The sequence below is a fragment of the Halichoerus grypus genome, chromosome 13 (assembly GCF_964656455.1).
Source record: "Halichoerus grypus chromosome 13, mHalGry1.hap1.1, whole genome shotgun sequence".
Lineage (NCBI taxonomy): Eukaryota > Metazoa > Chordata > Mammalia > Carnivora > Phocidae > Halichoerus > Halichoerus grypus.
In genome coordinates this window covers 20,153,678-20,178,094 of record NC_135724.1, presented here as the reverse complement: position 1 = coordinate 20,178,094, position 24,417 = coordinate 20,153,678, and the positions used below count along the sequence as shown (strand labels likewise).

Genomic DNA, 24,417 nt, shown 5'->3' with positions numbered 1-24,417 from the left:
TTTTATATTTTTATTGCTTTTCAAAAATCGGACAAGTGAGATAAAACATCACAAAATATCTTTGTTACTCTGGAGTAGGTAGATTCTTTTTTTTTTTTTTTTTTTTTTTAAAGATTTTATTTATTTATTTGACAGAGAGAGAGACACAGCGAGAGAGGGAACACAAGCAGGGGGAGTGGGAGAGGGAGAAGCAGGCTTCCCGCAGAGCAGGGAGCCCAATGCGGGGCTCGATCCCAGGACCTGGAATCATGACCTGAGCCGAAGGCAGACGCTTAACGACTGAGCCACCCAGGCGCCCCTGGAGTAAGTAGATTCTTAATTAGGACACTGAAACAAATTAACCATAAAAGATAAAAATGATAAACTGGATTATATTGAAATAAAAAATATTCTTCAAAAGGTATCTTTAAAAAGTTAAAAAGCAACCCACAGAATGAGAACAGATATTTACAATATATATATTTGCACAAATATAAATAAATAAATAAATAACTCAGTAGAAAAACAGGCAAATGAATAGGCACTTCACAGAAGCGTATCTAAACAGCGATTAAATCTCTGAAAAGGTGCTTAACTTTATTAGTGATTTTTGATAAAGTACAAATTAAACCATAACTAGATACCACTAAAAAACCACCAGAATGATCAGGTGAAAAAGGCTGATAATACCAAGTTTTGGCAAGGATGTAGAGTAAACTGAACTTCATACAACATAGGTGGTAGTGGAAATCGATAAAACCACTTTTGAAAACTGCTTGGCAATATCTTCTCAAGAATAACATAGGCAGGGGCGCCTGAGTGGCTCAGTCATTAAGCGTCTTCCTTCAGCTCAGGTCATGATCCCAGGGTCTTGGGATTGAGCCCCGCATTGGGCTCCCTACTCAGCAGGAAGCCTGCTTCTCCCTCTCCCACTGCCCCTGCTTGTGTTCCTGCTCTCGCTATCTCTCTCTCTGTCAAATAAATAAATAAAATCTTAAAAAAAAAAAAAGAAAAGAATAACAAATGCAAAGACTTTAGCTAGCAGTTCTGCAGTTCTGTTTCTGGGTATATACCTAGTAGACATGTGTACGTATGTTCGTTCAGCAAAAGACATATAGAAGAATGTTCAGTGCAGCACTGTGTATATTGCTCCTAAACGGAGTCATTACCCAAATAGCCATCAATGGTAGATTGAATAAATAAATTCTGGAATGTTACCTCAGTGGTGGAGAGTATTGAGAATGAAAAATCTGAAGCTATAATAAAGATGACGCTAAATCATAATGTTGAGCAAAGGAGCCACATACAAAAAAAATTACTGAGCATGCAATTTCTTTAATATAAAACAAAAGTAAACATATTAGTCATCAGATGTTAGAATGATTACCTTCTGAGGGGAGACAATGTTTCTTATTGGGAAGGAAACACAAGAAAGCTTCTTAGGTGTGGGGAGCATTCTGTTTCATGATCTGACTGAGGTTTCTACCTCAGCTTGTGGAAATTCATCAAGCTATACACACTTAGGCATACTTCTCTCTACACCTGTTTGTGTGTGTGTGTGCATGGGTGCGTACACAAAACACACATTATGTTCAATAAAAGGTTAAAAATACCTTAGACAAGTAGGATGTGACTAACAGATATCAGTAAAAATTTCACAAAATAGAGAAATAAAATAATGCACTTCATTTCCCCCTCTCTCCTCCCTCCCCCAATGTTATTCTCTGTCTGTCCAGAAGTAATCACATAAATCATTAGGCATCTTTCCATTACTAAGCATGGCATTTACACACATAAATACATATAAGTAATAGTATGAAATGTAATTAAATTATATTTTATGTATTGTTCTTTAATCAATAACATCAACTTGCTCTTTAATAGATTTAGCAGTATATAATGCTACAAATAAAGTATGGCAGTGAGTGAATTTCCCTAACCTTTTGTCACTTATGTATGGAATCAATCTTTTTAATTTTTGACAATGGGATGGACAAAATTCATTTCAGTTAGAATGTCCCAGATTTGTAATGAGGTTGAAAATCTTTGCCTTGAAATACATAGCCATCCAAGCCTCACTCAAAAAAATAGAAAAATCCCGAATTCACCAACTAACTCTACACCTTAAAGAACTAGAGAAAAAGCAACAAACGATGCCTAAGCCACACATTAGAAGAGAAATAATTAAAATTAGAGCAGAAATCAATGAATTAGAAACCAGAAACACAGTAGATCAGATCAACGAAACTAGAAGTTGGTTCTTTGAAAGAATTAATAAGATCGATAAACCACTGGCCAGACTTATCCAAAAGAAAAGAGAAAGGACCCAAATTAATAAAATTATGAATGAAAGGGGAGAGATCACGGCTAACACCAAGGAAATAGAAACAATTATGAGAAATTATTATCAACAACTATATGCCAATAAACTGAGCAATCTGGATGAAATGGAGGCCGTCCTGGAAACCTATAAGCTGCCAAGACTGAAACAGGAAGAAACTGACAACCTGAATAGGCCAATAACCAGTAACGCGATTGAAGCAGTGATCAAAAACCTCCCAAAAAACAAGAGTCCAGGGCCTGATGGATTCCCTGGGGAATTCTACCAAACATTCAAAGAAGAAATAATACCTATTCTACTGAAGCTGTTTCAAAAAATAGAAACAGAAGGAAAACTTCCAAACTCATTCTATGAGGCCAGCATTACCTTAATCCCCAAACCAGGCAAAGACCCCATCAAAAAGGAGAATTTCAGACCGATATCCCTGATGAATATGGATTCCAAAATCCTCAACAAAATCCTAGCTAATAGGATCCAACAATACATTAAAAGGATCATCCACCACGACCAAGTGGGATTTATCCTCGGGATGCAAGGGTGGTTCAACATTTGCAAATCAATCAATGTGATAGAACACATTAATAAGAGGAGGGAGAAGAACCATATGGTCCTCTCAATTGATGCAGAAAAAGCATTTGACAAAATACATCATCCTTTCCTGATTAAAACTCTTCAGAGTATAGGGATAGAGGGAACATTTCTCAAGTTCATAAAATCCATCTATGAAAAACCCACAGCGAATATCATCCTCAATGGGGAACAGCTGAGAGCCTTTCCCTTAAGATCAGGAACACGTCAAGGATGCCCATTCTCACCACTATTGTTCAACATAGTACCAGAAGTCCTAGCCACAGCAATCAGACAACAAAAAGAAATAAAAGGTATTCAAATTGGCAAAGAAGAAGTCAAACTCTCTCTTTTCATAGATGACATGATACTTTATGTGCAAAACCCAAAAGACTCCACCGCCAAATTACTAGAACTCATACAGCAATTCAGTAATGTGGCAGCATACAAAATCAATGCACAGAAATCAGTTGCTTTCTTATACACTAACAACGCAACTGTAGAAAGAGAAATTAGAGAAACGATTCCATTTACAATAGCACCAAAAACTATAAGATACGTCGGAATAAACCTAACCAAAGAGGTAAAGGATCTATACTCTAGGAACTACAAAACACTCATGAAAGAAATTGAAGAAGACACAAAAAGATGGAAAAATATTCCATGCTCATGGATCGAAGAATAAACATTGTTAAAATGTCTATGCTACCCAGAGCAATCTATACCTTCAATGCCATCCCGATCAAAATTCCAATGACATTTTTCAAAGTGCTGGAACAGACAATCCTAAAATTTGTATGGAATCAGAAAAGACCCCGAATCGCCAAGGAGATGTTGAAAAAGAAAAACAAAGCTGGGGGCATCACGTTGCCCGATTTCAAGCTATATTACAAATCAGTGATCACCAAGACAGCATGGTACTGGCACAGAAACAGACATACAGACCAATGGAACAGAATAGAGAACCCAGATATGGACCCTCAACTCTATGGTCAAATAATCTTTGACAAAGCAGGAAAAAACATGCAATGGAAAAAAGACAGTCTCTTCAATAAATGGTGCTGGGAAAATTGGACAGCCACATGCAGAAGAATGAAACTCGACCATTCTCTAACACTATTCACAAAGATAAACTCAAAGTGGATGAAAGATCTCAATGTAAGACAGGAATCCATCAAAATCCTAGAGGAGAACATAGGCAGTAACCTCTTTGACATCACCCACAGGAACTTCTTTCAAGATACATCTCCAAAAGCTAGTGAAACAAAAGCAAAAATGAACTTTTGGGACTTCATCAAGATAAAAAGCTTCTGCACAGCAAAGGAAACAGTCAACAAAACAAAGAGGCAACCCACAGAATGGGAGAAGATATTTGCAAATGACACTACAGATAAAGGGCTGGTATCCAAGATCTATAAAGAACTTCTCAAACTCAACACCCAAACAACAAATAATCAAGTCAAAAAGTGGGCAGATGATGTGAAAAGACACTTCTCTGAAGAAGACATACAAATGGCTAACAGACACATGAAAAAATGTTCATCATCATTAGCCATCAGGGAAATTCAAATCAAAACCACACTGAGATACAACCTTACACCAGTTAGAATGGCAAAAGTTGACAGGGCAAGAAACAACAAATGTTGGAGAGGTTGTGGAGAAAGGGGAACCCTCTTACACTGTTGGTGGGAATGCAAGTTGGTACAGCCACTTTGGAAAACAGTGTGGAGGTTCCTCAAAAATTTAAAAATAGAGCTACCCTCTGACCCAGCAATTGCACTGCTGGGTATTTACCCCAAAGACACAGATGTAGTGAAAAAAGGGCCATATGCACCCCAATGTTCATAGCAGCAATGTCCGCAATAGCCAAACTGTGGAAAGAGCCGAGATGCCCTTCAACAGATGAATGGATATGATGTGGTCATATATACAATGGAATATTACTCAGCCATCAGAAAGGATGAATACCCAACTTTTACATCAACATGGATGGGACTGGAGGAGATTATGCTAAGTGAAATAAGTCAAGCAGAGAAAGTCAATTATCATATGGTTTCACTTATTTATGGAACATAAGGAATAGCATGGAGGACATTAGGAGAAGGTGGGGAAAAATGGGGGGGGAATTGGAGGGAGAGATGAACGATGAGAGACTATGGACTCAGAAACAAACAGGGTTTTAGAGGAGAGGGGGGAGGGGGGATTGGTTAGCCCGGTGATGGCTATTAAGGAGGGCATGTACTGCATGGAGCACTGGGTGTTATACGAAAACAATGGATCGTGGATCACCACATCAAAAACTAATGATGTATTGTATGGTGACTAACATAACATAATAAAAATTAAAAAAAAAAAAAAAAAGAAAATCTTTGCCTTTACCTTATTGGTAGATCTCCTTTGGAAATTTGCCACTCATCTAACTTGGCCATTTTTCTCTTAGGTGGCTTATTTTTACTTTCTTTAATTTGATATTGTTCTCTATTAATTATAGATATTAATCTTTATTCTGATATTTAGTTTATATTTAATTTTTATATATTTAAGCAATTTTATATATCACTTAATGACTTCTAGGTTTAGTGTGTTGCTTAGAAAAACTCTTTAGAATATAAAAATAATCCATTATAGTTTCTTTTTAAATTCATTTTAAGAATTATTATTACTCAAATTACATTTGAATTTATTTTTGTGTATGGACTGATGAAAGTATCTGACATCTTTTCCCCAAATGGATGGCCAATTGTGTCAATACTATTTGTGGAGTTATCTATCCTTTCCCTACCGATTTTAAACTTTACCTTTGTCATAAACTACATTTTCATATGTACATGTCTCTGTTTTGTGCTTATTCACTGTGAAATGTGTAGATTTCTGCACCAATGCCACAATTTTCAAAGTCAATCTAGTTTTATGGTGTGCTTTGATAGCGAACAGGGCAGAGAAAGCTAATTATTCTTTTCAAAATCAGGTTGTTAATTCTTATAAAAATTCTTTTGGTGCTATTCATTAGCATTACATTTATAGATGAATTTAGTGAGACTTCTTCCCTACAATATTAAATTCTTTCAATACAGGAACTTATGCTCTCTGTCCTAATCAAGTCTTCCTTTATGTTCTTTAGTAAAGATCTATAGTTTTCTTCATGCAGTTCTGTAGTTTTTGTTCATTTCTAGTTGGGTTTGCATTTTGGTGTTTTATATAGTATTGTTGCTATTATGGATAGCTTTTCTGTTTTTCAAATTATCTTCTTTAATTATCAAATAATGGTAATATTAGAAAAAAACATTTTGAAATTCACAATTTCACCACCTTAACAAAACAAGTATTTTCATTACATTGTAATCCCTTCCAGGGATTTGTCCATATGGTTGAATTTTTTTTCCAGTTTTATTGAGGAAATAATTGACATATATCACTGTATAAATTTAAAGCATACATGATGGCTTGATTTACATATATTGTGAAATGATTACCATAATAGGTTCAACTAACATCCATCTTCCTATATAGGTACAATAAAAAGAAAAGAGAAGAATAAAGGAAAAAAAATCTCTCCTTGTGATGAGAACTCCTGGGATTTACTCGCTTAACAGCCTTCCTGTATGTTATACAGCACTCTTAGCTACAGTCGTCGTATACATCATAGCCCTATAGCACTTACTTTTCTTTAAGATTTTATTTATTTATTTGAGGGAGAAAGAGTGAGCACTCAAGAGCACAGGTAGGGGGGAGGGCAGAGGGAGAAGGAGACGCAGACTCTCTGCTGAGCTGGGAGCATGGGGCTTGAATCCAGGACCAGGAGATCATGACCTGAGCCGAAGGCAGATGCTTAACCGACTGAGCCACCCAGGTGCCCCAGTGCTAGCACTTATTTATCTTATTAACTGGATGTTTGTACCTTTTGACCACCTTCTTCCATCTTCAATAATATTTTTATTTCATTGGTTATAGGTTTATGGTCTTATGTAGGTAGCTTCTGAATGCATAGAATGGCCACATTCCTCCCTTTACTTAGCCATTCCATGTGACTTGGACTTAAGGGCCTCCCGCACTTACCACTTACTTGACTCTAGACATTGTTCAAACCAAATTCCACCTGAACTCCAATTATCTCTTCCATCCCTCTTAGATCAGCCTGTCCTTCTCTTCCAGGACTGTCGGGATCAATGTTGCATTTACACCAGATCCATTGGTTTTATATTTAGCATGGTACTAAGTTGCATGATTTAAAAAAAGTATAATTAAGGAAGAAACAGCTGTAAGAAATCTTTTGTTATTATTGTTGCAAAATTATTCTAAACTTTTCTCAGAATAACAGTGAATGGAACCTGAAAAAGAGAGATCTAACGAAGGAACATTTTTCCTCCTGGTGCACTTAGCACACTGTATCCCCTAACTCACCCATGATTATTCCCACCTTAGTGAGATTTTTAAAACCATGTTCTTCAAGGCTGTTTTGGTGTCATAATTGTATGTGTGCCTCTCAGCGGCTAGAGGAGTGTTGCTGGAGAAAAGATGTTTTTTGATAATGTTGTCTGATTCTTTAGGACGCATGGCTGAAGATCTGTCAGAGAAGATGCTTCCAATACTTCTTCGATTATTAAATCACCCATGGCAGGGTCGGTGCTTAATTAACCTGCAGCTGTGATAAGATAATTCCAAGCCTAACACTGCCATCGAATTAGCTGGCATTCAAATTCAATCCACTTTTGAGGAAAAATTTTACACTATTTTACAAACAGGAATGTAGTGTAAACAAATACGAATTTATATGATAAAATGGGAACTACGCACAATGAAATTGGGTGATATTCACATAATTTTAAATAGATATGTTTTCTTTTAATTTTCTTTTATGGTGGAATTTTGAATATGTTGAATTAAATAGATAATTGATCTTATTCTTTCTGTGTGGGGTCTCTTCTGATTTTATTTTGGGGAGTCAGACAATGATTACCTTATCTGTGTGCGTTAATTGGTCATTTTTACCTAAACTGCAATGAAGTAAATTAATTGCCTATCTCCTGTGGGTGTTTTGGGGGGTAACTAAGTCAATCAAATATTTATTTCAAAAGATAAAGACCTAGGCTCATGAATTTAACGCAGGTCCTTCAAAGTAAATGATTGGAATTGGGCAAAGTCTGTGAAATAATAGTCTAAGATTGATGGGCACAATCTTGAAAGATCTTGAAGATAATGTCGATAAGCAAACTGTTGTTTGATAAGCAAGCTGTTTGCCCAGATGAGCAAACTCTTTTCCTGGGTAAATGGGTTTGCAAGAATTTTCTAAAGCAAACGCTTTTTTTTTTTTTTTTTTTTTAAATTGATTTACATTCTTATCTATCTGGGCAAGAATTTCCTGGAAAACGCAGTCAAGTCATGTTGACCCAAGTGTTCTCGGTTCTCAATCTCAATAGTTGAGTGGTTTAGATGCAGATGACGTTAATTCTCATAAAGTAGTTTAGTTGGCAATAAGCTGAATAAATAAGGTAAATTTAGATTATGGAGAATCTTGGAGGACAAACTGAGAAATTTGTCGTGTGAGTGTTAAATTTAGTTTAAGAACATCAGCTTGTCGTCATGATTTTGCTACTACGAAGCTACGTGACAATACTGGACCCGCGTTCAGTTTTCTCTCAGGCTTACTTGTCTCCAAAATACTGAGACACTTGCTCTGCTTTGACAACTGTAGCAGGAATCAACTCCATTGGGGTTCGTTTCTGCCCCCTGAAGCTTACGGACACCTCACCCAGAGTCTCTGACTCTTACTGACACTTCCAGCAACATGCTCCAGGCTGTGGGATTTGACTCCCCAGGAGATGCCAAAGAGCCCGGGTAGCACAACCTGGGGGTTGTGGGCCAGTGAGTTAACTTCCCATCAGGTAAGCTCTCAAGAGTGTTAGAAGAACTTCTTGTTCTTGGGTCTAGCAGGTAAATTCTTTCTTCTTTCTCTCTCTGACAGACTATGTTGAGGCATGGAACAAATTTCTGGAGCTGTCTTGCTAGACTGGTATCTGCAGAGAAACCAGCTTTGTCTCTTTGAGCTTGGGAATGAATCCGTGGTCAGGAGAACAATACATCGTTGACATTTGCTTTCCACCCTTCCCTTCCTTCCCTCTCTTTCCCTTACTCTAAGCAACCTGGTTTTCCCTCCTGAGAAAGCATTACTATTTAAGCCTTGACTTCGGCCCCGTTTTCTAGGAAACCCAGGCTAATCCAGTGACCTGAAACTATTACATCTCCCTGCTCTTCAATTTTAATAACTGTAAAATGAGGAGATTGAACCAAATTATTTCTGTGATCCTTTTAAGTTCTGGTATGCCATTATTATAATTGAATCACTAAAATTTTTGAGCAAGGAAGTATGGTAGAAAGCTGACCTTGGTAGCACAGTCGGGATTTTTGGAAGTATAAGGAAAATAAGCTAAAGCAAACTAGAAAGAACAGATATTTGTAAAAAGTGCTATCCTCGTCTGATAAATACTAAAGAGGGGATGACTCAATCGTGTTCTCATAAATGATGCTGAAATTGCACTTTTGTAAACATAAATGTGAGAAAGAAAGATTAAGCAAACACTCTTACAAAACGCATGACTGTTGCTGACAGAGTCATCGAAACAAGGAGAGCTTCGTAAATCCACGAATTCATGCCCCAGACCCGGACATTCCATCTACTTCATTGTGGAAGACCAGGATGCATAGCCACTTCTAAACAGAAAATACATATTTTTTTATGCAGCGTGAGTTCAGTTTTGGGTAAGGAGGGAGATGTCCAGGGAGGTCTTGTAACACAGACACTCCCAGGGGCGGTCACACAACACAACACAATGTGGGTTTTTCCCTGACAGATCCAGTCTATCTGAGGGGCTGCCCTCACTCTGCGCCTGGTGACAGAATCCAGATGCTCAGAGGTGGAGATGGGCTTTAATATCGCCTAGTTGAGCTCCTTGACTGGCAGGAAAAAGAAGCCCAGAGAACTGAAATAATTTTCCCAAGGTTATATACAACTGGGCAGTGAAGGACCACGTGCTAATACACCATGCTGGGGGATTTTTTTTCCTACTTCCTGCAATAACAAATGCTTCTTTGTCATCTGATATACTTACATTCTATCGATAATATTAATTATGAGTAGTATACTTTTCTTGTGCATCTGTCATCTGGAATTTTAGGAGTAAACAAATCTTTAATGCCAAAGAGAGATGACAAAACAAAACCCACCATCTAGTTTGTGTCTAACGTAATGAACCAGAATAGAGTAAGTCCTCACTGCTTCTCAATTTGGGAAATGTCCTCAAGCCTAAGACCTGCTTCTCCTCTGCTTCTCAAGTTGGGTAAGAACTGCACTGTGCACCACCCATTCAGTGAAACGGATCAGCAGTAACTACCCTCCTGAAGTCTAATTAGAAGGAACCAGATTCATCCCTGGTTGGCTTGGTGTATTAGTATTCTATCTTGATGCATTATGAGGTATATATATTGCATCTAACAAGTCCCACTTTTTAGGTGAGTAAATAGCAATAGTGTTGTTGTAATAGATTACATAATACTACTAGAAGGCCTGAATCCATAATGTTCTGATTTTTATCCCAGTGCTGGATGACTCATGAAGTATTGGACTACTTCAGGTCTATTCTCCATTAAATAAATGATCAATCCATTCAATTCCTTCATTCACTCAATGATAACTTCTCTATCTTGTGGAAGCCACAGCACAATGAGGATTCAAAGGAAAAAAGGCATAAGCATGCAGCAATTTAGTGTAAAACAAATAGCAAAATAAAATACTTTTGGAGGTTGTTGTGTATAAAGTAAATATTATATGACAGGTACAGATAAATATATAACTACCATGGAGAGTTCATAGGAGGAGGATATATTTTTTGGCTGATGAAATGAAGCAAAAACTTCATGAGAGAAGCTACATTAAACCTAGGCTTTGAAAAATGGGTATGATTTGATGGGTTGGGCAGAGGGCATTAGGGTCAATGATAAACACACATATTATATATGTAGAACTCACCAAAAATACATGAGGGTTTAAAAATCCATGATTAGAGAATAGGGAATTGTTGAATTGTTTTAAGTTCACAGTTTGACAAACAAACAAATTAAGGAATTAAGGTCTGAAAGGCAAGTTGGGGCCAATTTGAAGAGTATTCATTACCAATGAAAGGAATTTAAACTTTATTCTGTAAGCAATGTAAATTCATTGCAGATTTTTGAGCAGGAAATTAATATAATTAGAACTTTAAAAAGGAAACTTAATCTAGCAGGAGTATAGATTTTTAAAAAATAGAGGAAGCTGTAACTATAAAGAGTAGACTAGTAAAGAGGCTGCTTCAGCATTCCAGGATGGAAGTAAAATTTGCCAAATGAAGGTGCTCACTGATGGCCGGATATTACAAAGCCCAGGGTGAGAGAGGAGATTGAACGTAAATGCTGAGAGAAAATAGAGCCTGAGGGAGGTCAAGAAAGATAGACTGAAAACAAGGCACCTAATATTGTGACCAAGAGATTCTTAATAGTCACCAAGAGTAAATGATCAAAAGTAGGCAGTGAGAATGCATATGCAGTGGGGGTAAATATTCTTTCCAGAAATTTCTTTGTGGGTAGCAGTGATGTCAATTGGTGCAATCCTCTGGAAGAAAATTTGGCCATATCTTCAAAAGCCTTATATAAGACATGGGTTTTTATCCAGTGATTTAATTTTTAGGATGCTGGAAAAGATTTGTAAGCCAAGGCAACCAGTATAGGAAAAAAACTGAAAATAGTCAAAATGTGTACTAGTGAGAAATTAGTTAATTTATGATACATCCATAAAATGGAACACTATATGGCCATTAAAGGTGTGTCTTTTAGCAAGAGTTGGCAACTTTTCTGCAAAGGTCCAAATAGTTTTATGGTACAGACAGTCTCCATCACAACTACTCAACTCTGCCGTTATAGCCACAGACAATATGTAAACCAATGAGCATGACTGTGTTCCAATAAAACTTTATTTACAAAAACAGGTGGCAGGCTGGGTTTGGTGTATAGGTCATAGTGTGCCTACCCCTGTATTTGAATATTATGTAAAGAATTGGAGACAATATGACATTATTAACAAAAGTAATTAACAATATGAGAAACGACAGGCTTTAAAATGGTATCTACAACTTTTCCAATTTTGTGAAATATAATGTATGTTTATGTACACCAATCTTTAAACAGGGCATAATCTTGAGTCCTGGCATCACAGTGAATTTTATTATCTATTTAGTGCTTATCTGTATTTTCATATTTTCTACAATAATGGTATATTACTTCTTTTTGTAACGAGGGGGAAAAGCGGGGTGCCTGGGTGGCTCAGTCGTTAAGCGTCTGCCTTCGGCTCAGGTCATGATCCCAGGGTCCTGGGATTGAGCCCCGCATAGGGCTCCCTGCTCAGGGGAGAGCCTGCTTCTCCCTCTCCCACTCCCCCTGCTTGTGTTCCTTCTCTCGCTGTGTCTCTCTCTGTCAAATAAATAAAATCTTAAAAAAAAAAACCAGGGGGAAAAGGGTATTTTTATATGAAATTTTGTAGTGAGAGAAGTGAGATAAAATAAGAAATTGACATGGTGTATTCATGTTTCCAAGCTAAAAATGTGGCAGGTCTTCATGAGGAATTGGAAAATTTCACTGATACATGTCTTCTGAGTTAATTGTGCATAATCTAAAAGGCCTTCCTGGGGCACCTGGGTGGCTCAGTCTTTAAGCATCTGCCTTTGGCTCAGGTCGTGATCTCAGGGTCCTGGGATCGAGCCCCACATCGGGCTCCCTGCTCAGCAGGAAGCCTGCTTCTCCCTCTCTCACTCCCCCTGCTTGTGTTCCCTCTCTCGTTGTGCCTCTCTCTGTCAAATAAATAAAAAAATCTTTAAAAAAAAAAAAAGGCCTTCCTTGTAAGTTTTGCCTGTTTGGAAATCTGTAGTCATGAAATGACTAATCAGCACTTGCTAAGAGAAGCGGGGTCTGTTTGCAAAGACCACCTTCTTAACAAGGTGAGAAGATGTTGGCTGTGACAGGGCCGATATAGGTGTACATAGGTGCGCATGAGCTGCGCTTCTCCCCAGCTACCAAACTCATCTGGCTTCAGTCACTGTGCTGTCCTGTTTCTCATTCATTCCATGTTTTTTTCCCAACTTGCTGTCCTGATATCTCTGCACAGACTCTTTCCTCCACGTGGAATAGGATTTTTTCTTGCTTCTATTTCTTTTTAAAGAAGATACGTATTATTGGGGCACCTGGGTGGCTCAGTCGGTTAAGCATCTGCCTTCAGCTCAGGTCATGATCCCGGGGTCCTGGGATCGAGCCCCGCATCGGGCTCCCTGCTCAGTGGGGAACCTGCTTCTCCCTCTCCCTCTGCCTTCTGCTCCCCTTGCTTTTTCTCTGTTTCTCTCTTTGTCAAATAAATAAATAAATAAAATCTTAAAAAAAGAAGGTGTAATATTTGCTACATACAAAGGGCTAATAGAGGATACATGTTAAGGAAAAAGCATAATAATATAACAAATGTCCATAAACACAAGAATTAGGTCATTACCAATAGAACGCATGTTATGTTTCAACCCCTACCTTAGAAATGATCACTAACCTTATTATGAATTCCTTATTATTTAAAATATATAGTTTTGTCACATTTGCCTGTATGGTTCAACAATATAGTTTAATTCTGCTATTTTTTATCTCTATAAAAACCTCATATATCATGTTTAGTTTTTTGGGATTTACCCTTTTAGTTAATACTATGTTCTAAAATTTGGTAGTGTATAATTTAAGATTATACATTTTTACTGCTGTATAGTATTTGTTGTGTAAATAGAGCACAGCTGGTTTATCTAGTCTCCTTTTCATGACTATTTAAATGTTTCAAGTTTTTATTACACAAACATTGCTGCCATGAGCATTCTTATATATGTCTCTTGGGTATCGTCCCATGAATAGGATTACTTGATGGTAGGGTGCTTGTTCTTTTAATTTCTTTCATAATGCTAGGATTAATCAGACGTTCGGTTTCTTTTGAATCAGTTTCAGTAGATTAAATTTTTCTAGGAATTTTGTCCATTTCCAAGTTTGCAAATCTACTGGTGTAAAGTTGTCCATAGTGTTCTCCTGTTATGTTTAACCTCTGCTCTATCTGCCATTGTGTCTTTCTTGTTTTTATAATTTTATTGAGGCACAGCTGACATAATTGACTGTACATATTTGAGGTGTCTAATTTGGTGAGGGGGTAGCCGTGGCAGTGAACTTCTCAGATCTGCTAGTGCTAGGAGAGTAACTGACTAACAGTCCTGACTATCGTGCTCTAAAATCCATCACTGCATTTTGGACCCAGGCCACACTTCCCATAGGCCACTCCTATCTAGTGACCACATAGGGCAGGGAACTGAGGGAGGTTCATTCCTTTGAGATGCAGGACTCCACTCATGGGCCCAGAGCACTGCGTCAGCCTTGCTAAATTTCTTAGAATGACACTCTAGTCCAAGACCTTCCTGTTTTCCATCCTGCTTCCCTTACCCTCATGTCTCCCACACCTGGTCAGTCCTCTCCCAGCCTCCTCTGACTCCTTTCCCCATTTCCCTCACAGGTTTTCTCCCCAGGAGACCTCTTGCAGTCTGATCCTGTCATGGTATCTGCTTCTCGAGGACCGGGCCTAACACAGTGATTTTGACCTGTGTCAAACTGTGAAACCATCACCGCAGGCAAGACAATGAACATACGTACCCACCAGCCATCACTCATCCTTCCTCTGCCCTGCCTCCACACAGCCACTGATCCGATTTCCGAAACTATAGACTGATTTGCATCCTCCAGCAGTTTATATAAATGAAGTCATAATATGTACCCTTGTCTGGCTTTTGACAAATTCAGCGTAATTATTTTGAGATTCACATATGTTGTTGCATGTAGCAATAGTTAATTCCTTATTATTGTGGAGTGATATCTTGCTGATACACCACAATTTAACCATTCATCTCTTGACAGACATTTGAGTCGTTTCCTATTTTCCATTACTACAACTAAAGCTCTATGAAAATTCATATAAGCCTTATAAACCTTTGTACAGTTATCATCTTTTTTGGACAAATACCTTGGGGTGAAATGACTGGGTTATATGACAGGTGCATGTTTAAATTTTCAGAAACTAAAACACTGTTTTTAAAGTGTTTCTAAATGAGTTTTGTGCCTTCCCTCTTTTATCTTTAACTCTTCTAGTCAAATATTTATCTATTTCATTAACTTTTTCAAAAATATCCTTTTGGCTTTGTTGATTCTTGATGTTTTATATTTCTCTCTAGTATAGATTTATTTTCTATTTCATTGATATATTCTCTAGTATTTATTATATCTTACCTTAATTTTCTTTTTATTTGCTGATATAAGAACTTGAGACTATAAATTTACGTATGCTTTGATAGCCTCTTATCTAGTATTTTAATGATTATACATCTCTAATTATTTTTAAATAATAATCTTACTTAACTTTCCAGATTCTGGTCCATTCTGAACCAACCTGCCTAAAACCAACCAAACTATAGCTATATACTTGGGGAGGCAGAGGGAGAAATCAGTGTTGATTTCTCAGAGCCAATTCCCTGGCTCAACACCATACACATAATATCAAAACACAGAAACTCTTATCAGATATAGCACATCCTGACTTAATAATATTCACTCTCTTATGGCAAATAGTATATGTACACATAACTGCTTGGCTATACACATATATTACTATCTTTTCTCTACCTTTAAATTATAAGCTCCTTAAAGGTAAACATAGACTTAACACAGACCTTAAATAAAATAGCTGCTCGGGGAGATGTGCTAGTTGAATTTAATTAGTTTAGGGATTGACTTCTGTACTTGTTTTCTGTAGTATAATTTGTCAGCTTATTGTCCAGTTTATTGTTTCCACAAATATTTACTGAGGACCTACTATGTGCTGAGTGATCTTCCAGGCTACTTTATCAAAGTAGAGAGAACAGATTCCCTCATAGATATTATGTTGCAGATGGTAGTTAGACAGCAACAAAATAAAAAAGCATGAATATCGGGGGCCTGGGTGGTTCAGTCGCAGGTTATGATCCCGGGGTCCTGGGATGGAGCCCTGCATTGGGATGCCCTGCCCTCCGCGGAAAGCCTTCTTCTCCCTCTCCCACTCCCCCTGCTTGTGTTCCCTCTCTCGCTGTCTCTCTCTCTCTGTCAAATAAATAAATAAATAAAATCTTAAAAAAAAGAAAGCATGAATTTGTTGGGGAAAGGTGCTACAAAGAAAGAGATGGGGCACAGAATAGAGGCGGAGGGTGGTATTTATATGGAATGGCACTTACACACTTCGCCTCCCCAAGAGCAAGCTCTTTTTATTCTTGCTTTTTTTTTTTTTTTAAGATTTATTTATTTGACAGAGAGAGACACAGTGAGAGAGGGAACACAGGCAGGGGGAGTGGGAGAGGGAGAAGCAGGCTTCCCGCCGAGCAGGGAGCCCGATGCGGGGCTCGATCCCAGGGTCCTGGGATCATGACCTGAGCCGAAGGCAGACGCTTAACCGACTGAGCCACCCAGGCGCCCCTATTCTTGCTTTTATTTTAGTTTAGGTTTTTGAACTGAATGTGCCGTTAAACATGGAGTTTTTAGGCCTTTAACAAACACTTTCCACAAATGGTAAGATATCAAACTTAAAAAGAAATATCCCCTACTTCTTTATTCTTGTTCCCTTTGCATTTTAAATGCGGGCGGAAAAGCAAAATAAATAGATACAGTCAATATGCTATAGGTGCACATTAGGTTTCCTTTAAAAAGCCCTCCGGCTTTAACATTTTCAAGAACAACGTTTATTTAACAGCCAAGGTTATCCGTAATCCTTTTTTGGGTTCAGCAGCAGGGTCTGGGAATGTTAGCAGATCCTGTGTACTATGAAGCAGTTTTGCCAAACCCCAAGCTCACTGCCCCCATGCTTCTCAAGCTGACGTCCCTGAGAACCCTTGGGGAGACCCCTCTGGAGGAATCGCAAGACGCAGGGAAGCGCTTCAGGGTTACCGTGCGTGTAACCTGGCGCAGGCACTAGGACCGCCCGACGCCGCTCGGCAGCCCGCTTCCCAGCGTGTCAGCGGGACTGAGCCGCCTTTGCCGTTACACCCGAGAGCCGACCGCAGCAGTAGCAGCTCGGCATCCTCCCCCCTTCTGGCCTGTTGGAAGGTATTTACTTGCTATTTATCATTCAGATTTTGTAGACTGTCCGTGTGCCTTTCATGTTCACCTAGTCTGATGCTCTGGAAGGCTGCCCAGCACTCATCGGGTTACTATATTATTTTATGTTAATTCCCACAGCTGATGGAAGCAACAGTGCCATAAAGAAATGGGCTAGATATTTCCAGAGGCTGAAATCTGGAGACATTTGAAGGTGTAAGTACATTGGTCACGGATCTCTAACGCGCTGGCTGTGTTAGTTTACCTCTTGACCTTCTTCTTCCTCCCTGAAAGAGCCAATGTAAAATGCCATCTGCATATTTCATTCATGAAGGAAGAGCACCAGGACGGTGGCAGACCCCACTAATGACGGCCCTGCGGCTCCGCTTCGGAGTGGCTGTGGCTTCCCGTCCCAGCCTGTGGGTTTGCAAGAGAAGCTGGATTTGCAACAGAGTTTTGATGGGAAAGAGATTTTGCTCAGGGCTGCAGACTGCTTCCTGGCTTTCTGCTTTCTGTTTTCGAAGCGCAAAGACTGTCCTTTCTAATCACTGCCGTGGTGCACTGTAGGGGTCTTTTTATGCTTTCTTTATTTCTGCATTCCAAATACTCCTCATGGATGTGGACTGCCAGAAAGCTGTTATACCATTCTGTACCTCTCAGTGTAAAGCCATTGAGGAGAAATTGAGTTGGCTTTCTCTTGGACCATACTCCACTCAATACTACAATTAGGAGATGGCACACAGAAACATTAAAAAAAAAATTCACTATCTAAGATTCCCTCTCCTGTTCAACAATGCATCTGGTTATGTGTGATAAGGGAGTAGTTTGCTACTAGGAAACCCAAGTGAAGATCACGCTACAGAGAAAATGGGACATTCTCTTTAAGTATCTTACAAACAGTTGAAGATGCTTTTGCAGGGATGTGATGCCAAGTTCGTGCCTTAAAAGCTCTTTGAAAACTTTAAAGCCTTGTCAGATTGCTAAATTAGATTATTACCTTAGAAATCAGATCAAATGTAGGTGTCTTATACCAAAATGAAATAGATAAACGTATTTATAAATGAATAACATGTTGAGTCATATTAATGGTTAATTCATGGGAAATTTTAAGATAAGCAGTGGCATTAAATTTATTTCAGGAAAGAAAATATCAAACTGAGACTCATAGCAAGGCATCAACATTGAAAAGGTGACTCTAATGAAAAGGATTTTTTAGAAGAGTTTAAAATACATTTAATAGTTCAAAAATTGTATCCTTTAAGTACTTGTATTTGATACATTGAAATACCATAAATGAGATTTAAAATTGTTGAAGTATTAAGCTTTTGAAAATATACCTATAATTCTCCTAAAACTCTTTAGTTGGTACAAAAAAAGAGGCACAGAGGATATGAGGGAGGGAGGGATTGAGCCTTATTTTATTGTTCTATACTTCTTTCTGTTTGAACATCCTGATTGAATATTTACTATATAAATATGGTACCTATATTTTTTTAATGTAACAAATTACAAGTAGTTGTAGCAATTAATTTGCAATATCCTTAAATGCAAATGAATATAATCATGTAAAAATAACATGTTAATATTGCTCTATAATATTTCTTAAACAGGGAATATCTTTTTTTGAAAACAATGCCTTACTTCTAGAGAAAGTTAGGGAAATCAGATTGGGGTAGTAATAGACTTTCAGTATTTTGTGAAGAAAACAAATTTTTTTACCTTTATTTTTAGTTGGCATAACAAAATACTACATAACTCCGTGAGCTTTGTGTTAATAAATTTTCTCCTTTTTCTCTTTAAAAAAAAAAAGTTTCTATATTCTCAGTCTGGGAAGATGACTCAGTTCTTTCAAATTAAAACTTAGTTTTCAGAATTCTTGCCCAACATGTGATTTGCAGCCTTAAACTTTAGTTTTATGTCATACTCATTATACATGCCTTACCATAAATAATCTAAAAATAATTTAATTATATGTTGGGTCTAGAGATTCATTGAATTCAATGATGATGGGGGTGGGGGGAAACCAGAGAAGAGAGATCTTATTCAGAATTTGATACTCTTTGCAGAACCAGAACTTTGTTTCTCAATTTAAGTCCTGAAATTAAGTCCACTGGCCAGACCTGGCTGTAGACAAGAGCACAAGGCTCAGCGGAAGTCCAGACTTGCTGGCAGACAAGTGGGGCTTAAGCTGCAGAATAAAATGCAAAAGCTAAAACTAATTTGTTAAAGTGTGAAAGTAGTGATTATCTGGTGATTTTTATCCCTGAGGATAATCTCTTTAGGCCTTGAAAAGTCTGGCTTCCCAGGAGATCCACGTGAATATCAACATTATCTAGATTTACTAGATAATAGTGAGGTAGATATTTCTGGAAGATTACTTTTAACATACAATTTTTATTTAAAAGAGGCTCAGCATATAGCAAATCTGGATACACCGATTTCACCCTCGGCAGTGCTTTTTTCCCTAAAGGACATAAAGGATTCCGAAACAGGGATTCTCATGTGAAGAGGGTACCTAGTAAGACATTTAAGAAAGAGATGAAAAAAAATTAGCTTTTATATTATTAAACTACCCAGAAGGAGCTAATGTAATAGGAGAAGAGGAATATCAGCGAAACTTGTGTCATTTCAATTTACATTTATTTTAGTTTTCCGCATGGAATAAGAAAAGATGTCTCCCAGTAGAAGTCACAGAAAATGCAAAAAATCAGTTAGGGGCTGACTTCTAAGGGTCAACCCTCTGGGAAGCACTGAGTGTTTGTTGAAGGGATAAAGAAACAAATGGAAAGAAATAACGGTCCTTGATTTGCCCGGAGAGTTGATTACAATGCTAGCATGAATGTTTACAAACCTGTTGGCCACAGTGACTAGGAATTATATGTAACTTGAGAATTTCCTTGACATTTTCCTTGAAATTCTCTAATTGTGTCTCTAATTGTGATTTTTTTTCTTGTTAAATGAAAGAGGCAAAGGAAATGGAACGAGAGCACCTTAGTAGCAGGCCGGGTCCACCTCATGTATGTTTGTGTGAACCAGGAGGGATGAGACATATTTTGTGGGAGTTTGGCAAAAGGGAGAAGTTACTATCCATATAGTTTTGGGAATAAGCTTTTCTCAAAAGCAAAGGTTTTGTTTCCATAACTGATTTTACTTACAAAGAACTAAGTTTGTAGGTACGGCAGAAAGCTTTTATATAAATGAGATTCAGCCTTTAGGTGTAAAAGACCAATTAGCAAAATGAAAGGTGTACTGTGGATTGCTGATAAGCAAAACATTGTTTCAATTATCCCTCCTAGTTCATGCAGTTATAACTGATGTGGACAAAGGACACCACTCATACACTCTTGCTTCCTTCCATGTATGTCTTTTATTTAATAGGGAAGAAGTTAAACCTTCTTCATAAGGAAACTGTTGATAAATAGTAATTACGATTCCATAGATGTTTAAGTAGCAAATGAGCTTTGCTATTCCCCCAAATGTAGTGTGATGATTACAGTTTACATTTTGGAATCAGTATAGGATTTTATGGACACAGCATTTAATATTTTTGGATTATATTTATTTATTAGATATTTGTCAATTCCTCACTGTATGCTGGGTATGAAGGTCAGACCAGTAAATGATATGTCCCACCATTCATGGGCTTCATCATCTTGTGGAGGGAAGTAGGCCACAAAAACCAAATATTATAAACCAGATGCATTATTATTAAAGTTCTCTTTAAATTATTATAACTTGTTACAAAGTAAACCAGAATATATCTAATAGGTGCTAACTTGAAAATTAGAAGAGAATACTATGATAAAGAATGACTTGGTGGTTTCTTTTTTTTTTTTTTTTTTAGCTGTAGTTGTCTGGAAACCTCCCTGAAAAAGGGGTAGATCATCAGGGATCTGAGTGAAAGAGATAGCCAAGTAATGAGCAGCAATGTGTTGTAACAGAAAGAGTGCAGAGTTCGTGCTACAATTTAAATCCATTCTAGGTCACTCTTAAGTCTTGAAATCTTGAGCATTTTACCCCCTTGATAAAACTTTACAGAGTTTTAAGAGAAATAAGATAACATGTTAAGAGTCCATGACAATATCTGAGGCAAATTGAATTTCCATTATGACTTGTAAAGTGTTGTTACAACTTTATGAATTCACTCCTTTGAATACCTAGTCAAATAAACAAGTATTGGACCATTTGATCACTCCTGTGTCCCTTTCCTTAAAGTCTTGTGATTCCATATCACACAGTTGAAGGAGGAAAGACGGTCACTCCCCCGGACAGCAGAAAGAGCATTATTCCTGAATCTTCTGAAGACCAAGTCTCAATTAGGAGCTTTGTTAGCTGCAGTTGTGCTACATTTGTGATTGTCTCCTCAGAAACCACCAACGCAGTGGTTGATGGGGATTAATTAAGATGCTGTTCCTCCCAGGGAATGCTGGAGGGAGAAGACCACCTCCAAGAGATCGGTTTGGGTTCCCTGGCAGGATTGTTCTTACTGGGCTTGGTCTTCAAACACAACTTCTTGAGAAGTTCAGTGAGATGAACATGGCACTTGCCAGGGCACAGCACAGGGTGCAGGCTCAAGTTCAAGGAGTGAGTTCATTGATGAAGAAGGTAGTTTATTAATACTTGGAATGACTCACGTCTGAACACTTTGGAGTTTTGTCATCTCATCCGTGCACAGCTAGAAAATATATACTTGCACACAAACAACCACATGTATTCCAAATATATATATAATTAGAATATTGACATATATTTGTATGTTGCAATATATATATGTATATATATATATAATGTGGAAAATTGCTATGCGGTGATTTTTAAGTATTTCCCCCCTATTGCCATTGACACTACAGCTAGGTATAGTGGCAAATTTTCAACAATATTTTCACTTAGTCCTTTCAAAGAAAAACATTAATCCTGGGCGTTATCAGCTAGATGTAGGTGAAGCTACTTTATCAGACAGAATCCAAAATAGAAAACTAAACTAAAATAGAAGTGTGAAAGACGCTCACATTGAAAAGAAGCATGGTTAGGAGAAGAAGTTCCCTGACATGTCAAGATTGGATGTGGCAGCCACAGAGAGATTGGCAGGACCAGAAAAAAACAAAGGCCCTTTCTGAGGGTGAAAAAGAAGTCCAGAGGGTCAGGACAGGAAGCAAAATTCAAGTTCACGAGATCTTGCACTGCGCATGTTTAAATCTGTCTGTAGCTCTGTCATGCTCCATTTGTGTGTCCTTGAAAACATAACTTTAACTATTTAGGTCTTAGTTTCTTTATGGCGATCTATTGAATTTTAGTAGTAAATTAATATCACTAAATGCGGGAAGAGGGTAATACATAAATATCTAACAGGCAGATAATTACTAAATTACATTTTAAAGCAGAAAGCATAATTCAGGGGCACCTGGGTGGCTCAGTTAGTTAAGCGTCCAACTCTTGATTTCAGCTCAGGTCATGATCTCGGTTGTGAGATTGAGTCCCACATTGGACTTTGTGCTGGGCATGGAGCCTATTTAGGATTCTTCCTCTTCCTCTCCCTCTGCCCCTTCCCCATCTCTAACTCCAAAAAAAAAAAAAAAAGAAAGCATAATTAAGATTTAAAAGGGTTGTTAAATAATGATTAAACATACAATTCACCAGTAAGATAAATCTATCCTGAGCCTGTAAGCATCTAATAACATAACCCAAAATTATATAAACAAAATATATAAAGCAAGGAGAAATTGAATCCACAGTCATAGTGAGATTGTACTAAAATTCACTCAGAAACTGGGCAAAAATTAATAAGGATAGAGAATTTGAGCAATATAATTTATAATTTCAATCTAATAGACTTATATGGAAACTGCAACCCATAAAGTTACTTTCTAAGCATACATAAACAGTCTTTTTAAAAATATTTTATTTATTTGACAGAGGGAGAGAGCACAAGCAGGGGGAGTGGCAGGCAGAGGGAGAGAGAGAAGCAGGCTCCCCGCTGAGCAGGGAGCCATGTGATGGGGGGGCTCCATCCCAGGACCCTGGGATCATAACCTGAGCCGAAGGCAGATGCTTAACCAACTGAGCCACCCAGGTGTCCCCCAAAACAGTCTTTTTACGCATAAAAATATACTAACAAAATACAAAGTAAATCTCAACAAATGACAAAGATCAGTATCATACAGTTAATGTCATTTGATCACAATTTAACAAATGTGTTTGTATCAGAAACTTATACAGTTCAATTTAACCATATACAATATAAAAGATAATATAATCCAGGCTTGAAAATATAGAAAATAATGTCTAGACTTAAAAAAAGCTATTAAATCGCATTTGACTCCATTAAAAAATTTCACTTTTATCCATGCATCTCATTGAGATTATTTCTAACCAGGCACATTTTTCAGCTTTAACCCAGGGTACTGTGTAAGGGTTTAGATAAAAGTGTTCTGAACTGAACACTATTGAAATTTCCCATTCAGCCACATTTGCATGATAACCAAAAACATGATTGGTTTATGATAAATCCATGATTCTCATTCTAAGGCCAAATTTCTACTGGGCCTACTCTGATAACTATCATGTCCTGTAGGTAAATCCTCATTTTCAAGGTTGGAATCAACTCCTAACTGGATTTTAGATGGTCTATATTGCAGTATCCTATATTTTCTTAAAGCAGAAAATATTCCAATCACTGTAAACAAATACCAACCAAGTCCATTCTTGATGGAATCCCCAAATAATTCAGCCGGCTTATGAATATTGTAGGTGTTATACTTTTATCTATGTTGTTTTAAATATTATCTTGCCTTCCGCAACTATTTTTTAAAAGCCTTAACATAGAAATTTTTAATGACCCTTAGCAGACCGTTCCAATGCCCTTTTGGAAAAATTTTAGTTATCTACAAGTTTCCATTTGTCTAAACTCAAACTGGATCAAAATTCCATTTGACTGGAAGCAATCTCATTCTTGATCTCCTAAAGCACTTTTCTTTTGACTGCTGTGATTCAGTGACCCCTTAAACTTGGCTTTCTGTGATGTGTACATTTGCCTCCCTTCTTTGATGATGTTTTAATCACCTTTGTATCTCCCTAGCTGCTCAATAAATATTTTAATGAATCAAAAAAAAATTCCACTTGAAATCTATAGCAAATATTTCCACACCCTTTTCAGTATGAAAAAGGTGTGGAAAAAAAAAAAAGAAAAGAAAAGGGTGTGGAGACTTAGTCTCTGAGTTTTGCATATGCTCTCAGAAAAAGAATGACCCTATTTCATGCCTTGACAAGAAAAAACTCCAGGAAAGATATAAATCTTGTGTCCTTCTCTGTGTATGTCAAAAGTTATC

At 37.5% G+C, this 24,417-nt stretch overlaps 1 protein-coding gene across 4 annotated transcripts in view; it reads left to right on the top strand.

Moving 5' to 3' along the window:
• Positions 1 to 16,983: 16,983 nt before the first annotated feature.
• Positions 16,984 to 24,417, top strand: part of RAB27B (RAB27B, member RAS oncogene family) — a 146,344-nt gene continuing 138,910 nt past the window's right edge. For 3 of the 4 annotated variants that reach the window (XM_078060281.1, XM_078060280.1, XM_078060286.1), the window contains exons 1-2: positions 17,018 to 17,101; positions 17,234 to 17,308. The gene's annotated coding sequence lies outside the window, so the exon portion shown is untranslated. Of the gene's footprint in view, positions 17,102 to 17,233; positions 17,309 to 24,417 lie in introns of all 4 variants that reach the window. The other variant, XM_078060283.1, reaches the window with a different exon arrangement.